The sequence below is a fragment of the Macrobrachium nipponense genome, chromosome 31 (genome assembly GCF_015104395.2).
Source record: "Macrobrachium nipponense isolate FS-2020 chromosome 31, ASM1510439v2, whole genome shotgun sequence".
NCBI classification, from domain to species: domain Eukaryota; kingdom Metazoa; phylum Arthropoda; class Malacostraca; order Decapoda; family Palaemonidae; genus Macrobrachium; species Macrobrachium nipponense.
In genome coordinates this window covers 56,945,853-56,950,852 of record NC_061093.1, presented here as the reverse complement: position 1 = coordinate 56,950,852, position 5,000 = coordinate 56,945,853, and the positions used below count along the sequence as shown (strand labels likewise).

Below are 5,000 nucleotides of genomic sequence, written 5' to 3'. Positions count from 1 at the left end.
TTGTAATTGTCCAATATCCTAAGCCTAATGAACAGAAGCTCGCTTACATTAACGTTAATTGTTCAAAACCACCAACACAAATGGATACACATCTTGGAAAATAGAGTGTGATCATTCGAAGGCATTTCTATATGACTAGAAGGGGTTTGGTATAGAATACAGGAACGCGAGAGATATAACCTTTCAAATTGGCCGAGTATCTGGGCTCGGCATCTATGAACAAAATTAATAAAGAGTATAGCAATCGATCGCACAGAACGTGTGTGACATTTTTCGTAATATCATGAATAGGGAACTTTCCTGACGAAGGTCCTATGCATTTATACTTATTCAAGTGTCTTAAGTAAGTTCCGAGCATGAATTTCGAAGCAAATGTTACAGCTGAACGATGAAACACTGGAAAATGTAGTTGTAATTTCAAAGAGAGATTGAAGAATTAAAAGGTACCGGGAGAGGAGAGGAGAGGATGGCAATACAAGTGAGACACTGCAAGACAGCGGTGACTCGGTGACCAGAAATTTTGAGATTTATCTGAATGAAGGGAAGGTTCTGAAGGAATAGGCGAGAAGAATACACATTCTTTTGTATAAATGCAAATGTGATAGAGGCAACTACAAGAATTACAGGGGCATAACATAGAACCTAGTATATACCACACAAAGAGCATGGCATGATTCTAATCTAGAAGGTAAGACAGATGACAGAGGGACTGATAGAAGAACAGAGCGCGTTTACACGAGGGAGAAGCTGTTTTGATCAAGGTGTATGAAATTATGTGACAAAAGTAGACAGAAAACGCTTACGACAGAGTCAGCAAAGTGAAAGTGTGAGAAATATGACGCAAAATATGAAGAGTGGAACAAATGCTTAGGATGATTTCTTGAACAGTTGAAAGTTGATTTCTCATAAAATATAAAGGTGACAATCACCTTGATTTTACACCTGTTTGGGAAAATGATTTAATGTTAGAAATTATATTTATGTATTATGTATGTATGTATGTATCTATATATATATTATATATATTATATATTATATATATAATATATATATATACATATATATATATATATATATATATATTATATATATATATATATATATATATATATATAATATATATATATATATATATATATACACATACTATATATTAATATATATATTTAATATAATATATTATATAATATATATATATCTTTAATAATATAATATAGTATATATATATATATTTATATATATACACTACAAAACATAGTATACATGTGTTTGTGTTTTGGAAAGGGTGAACAACATACTAAGCATTCACTTGCGTGTGACAGCGCACTTTCACGCTGGGCCCTAACCCTTCTTTTCACAAAAGGGGAAGGCAAAACTATCTAAAAACAAGGCGGCGATATCCTGCATTCTACACAATAAAAAGAAGCATAATCATAACTCTCATGTAGCACTTACCCCAACTTTTCCCATTCTTGCTTCTGGGTGGCGTGCCTAAATCACCCATGGCAGCTCTGTAAGGAGACAAAGACAGTGGTTGATTAACCTAAAAACAATTCACCCTGTATCTTGATTATTTATATTTCTGACTATTTACCAATTGATTTATTCATTTAACTTTTTTCTCTTATAATAACTGAACTCTTCTATCTGTATTTATTTCACCATTCTGTAACTTCTTTCAAATGTACGACATATTCTGAGGAAACTTGAATTTCAAGTTAATGGAACCTGTAGGCTTGCTCCATATGATTAAGATGTATATTTACTGATTAACCAATATATAGTATTAATGGCTAATAATATAATTAACTAATAATAATAATAGAATAACTTCGAATAATAATAATGATAATAATAATAATAATAATAATAATAATAATAATAATAATAATAATAACTAATCTCTCAGATAAACCTCATTCCTGCCTATGGAAGATTCTTCATCTGATGTTATCAAGGAAATGATAAGGCAAAAATATACTGAAATCTCGGATGATTTTAAAGATAAAACAGAAACGCATTCGAGACGAAGTAAATTATAATTTCAGTCAGGCAAGAACAAATATCAAACCTTAAATACAAACCGGAACTTTGAGCAGCAAAAGACACACGTGGGTAAAATGTCACCTGTCAAGGAAAGGTGGAGAGAGAGAGAGAGAGAGAGAGAGAGAGAGAGAGAGAGAGGAGAGAGAGAGAGAGAGATAATCTATATTTGGAACCGGTAAGGGCCGTTGCCTTCACCTAAATTCTTGAATGTCACAGCCGGAATTCTACACTACTAAATAACATTTTTGAATTTCTCTGGGCGAAACAAGACTCTCAGTTCATTCTCATAATTTATTTTGGTAATCAATAATAATAATAATAATCATAATAATAAGAACCAATAATAATACAATAATAATAATAATAATAATAATCAATAAGAATAATCAAAAATTAACTAATAATAATAATAATAATAATAATAATAATAGTGGAAAAATCTACATTGATATAAATATAATCCATATATATGTGTGATGAGATTGTTATTTATATAATATAATAATAATAATAATAATAATAATAATAATAATAATAATAATATGTTCTATTGAAGGAGATTGCTGCTTCAGCAATAGAACATATTTGAAAGAGGGTCTTCTACCTAAATAATAATAATGATACTAAAAACAGCTCCGTTTATAGGGACTAACTACTGCTTTTTCCTTCTATTTGCAACAGCTATTATATTACGCAAAATCATAACGAGGACAGCAGCAACAACAGCTATAAAAATAAGCAATAACTTTTGCCATACGTTTAATACCTGTACCCGCGAAAGAATTTATTTTTCGATATACATTCCGGATTCTGTGTAATCCGATTAACGCTCGAACCACCAATTTACACGTAGAAATTTGTGACCAAGCACCGGAAAAACGCAAGAGCTATTCTACAAAGGTGTTATTGCAAAACAAATACATAGCAGGATAGAACAGCATTCGGCCGTGATGCCGTGATGATCGGTAGTTTCTCGTCATTGGTATTTTTGTACCTAACCGTCTATGAGGCTCGTTCACTCGTCACTTGTTTCCTTCTTACCTGAATGTTATACTCAAGGCATAACATGTTTGTGATGTGCAGTAGTTGCAGACATGTTGATAAAACGACTTATTTTAGTGTGGATGCATCCTAATAAGTGATATGAGAGCTTTTACCCACAGCTATGCAAACCTTTCAGATAGAGGGGTTCAACACACAAACAAAAACGAACATTTAAAATAGAGCATTTTAATCATTTAGACATAAATTTACAGGCACAAATATCCGTGAATACTCTCACCTTGTTTTCACACAGCCATGCAAACCTTCCAGATAAGTGAGGTTCGTACACACAAACAAAACACGAAAAGTTTCATTCTGTTGTCTTTTAGGGGCTGGGGGTATGGATTCCCCTCACCACCTCCTCCTCCTCCTCCTTCTTCTTATTCTTCTTCTTCTTCTTCTGCTTCTTCTTCTTCTTCTTCTTCTTCTCCACCATTTCATCTTTATGAAGGCCGAGAAAATAGTCTGGGACATTCAGGTATAAGAGAACGGTTTGTGGGGCAACTTGGGACACTTAGGCGAGACAACATTCATTGGAAAGTTTTCTCGTTCCCAAATGCGCCCACATTTATACCACGGGTTCCCCCCACTACCCTCTCTCTCTCTCTCTCTCTCTCTCTCTCTCTCTCTCTCTCTCTCTTCTAAAATACGCGCATAATTAAAGGGAATATAAAAAAGGAATTCATCTTTCCCCACTGAGAATCCTGCGTCGTTAATTAGTTCCTTCCAAAACTAATCGAAGTCAGGGATATTTTCCACCCGGAATTAAAACTTGTGGAGAAAAAAATTTAAAAAGAAAAGTGTCGCGTATCTAATACAGGCGTATGAAGGCGCTCATATATATATACGCAAAATCACTTCTTTAAACGAGCATCCCAGAGTGCGTAGAAATCTAACCCATTAAGATTCTGAAGCACCATTCAGAGGAAGGTACGTGAGTCAGAATCAAAGATGGGTCAGTCAGTACAAAACAAGTGAAAAATGCTACGAAGTTTCTTCGATACGATTAAGTATATAATGCATTATGAAAACTCTCAGTCACGGCCCATTAAACTTTCAGCCACGGCCAGGTGGTGGCCTGTGTTGTTGACACCTACAGCAGTGACAGACGCATGATCATGGCTAACTATAACCTTAAAGTACAATAAAAAACTACTCGAGCTAGAGGGCTGCAATTTGGTCTGTTTGATGATTGGAAAGTGGACGATCAACATACCAATTTGCAGCTCTCTAACCTCAGTAGTTTTTAAGATCTGAAGACGGACAGTAAAAGTGTGGACAGACGGACATAGCCATCTCAATAGTTTTCTTTTACAGAAAACTGAAAAGTTAGTTGGGATTTTTATGAAGTGTGTGGACTCCTATCATGTCACTGAAACACCTTTTCTGTAATTGATGCCTGTCAAATTATATGATAAGGTAAGAATAAGCATCTCAATGGTTTTATTTTTCTAAAAATATCTTTATATTTCTTAATGTAACCTTAATCCCACTGAAGAGGTCAAAGGTCCTATACTAGAGAGAGAGAGAGAGAGAGAGAGAGAGAGAGAGAGAGAGAGAGAGAGAGCGCGCAAATAAGTACGTATTTACACCCAGACCCCACACTTGGGTAAATGAAACCACTGCACACAGGAAATTGCTCGTAACGACCGAGACACATAATTAAAAAAAAAAAGGAACAAAATATTAGCTAATGTTGTAACGCACTTCTTTCCCTCCGTCCCCACCCCCCCCCCCCCCCCCCCCTTCCCCCACCTTTTCAGCAACAGAAATTTGGTTAAAAATAGACAGGCAAAGGAAGGAAAACAAAAAACTTTATATATATAATATATATATATATATATATATATATATATATATATATATATATATATATATATATATATATATATATATAGTATATATATATA

General features: G+C 34.0%; 1 protein-coding gene across 2 annotated transcripts in view; it reads right to left on the bottom strand.

Annotated features, from left to right (window-relative positions):
- The window catches only part of LOC135206995 (uncharacterized), an 89,890-nt gene that overhangs the window by 58,877 nt on the left and 26,013 nt on the right, over nucleotides 1–5,000 (bottom strand). For both annotated transcript variants that reach the window (XM_064238620.1, XM_064238619.1), the window contains exon 2: nucleotides 1,456–1,511. The gene's annotated coding sequence lies outside the window, so the exon portion shown is untranslated. The remainder of the gene's footprint in view (nucleotides 1–1,455; nucleotides 1,512–5,000) is intronic.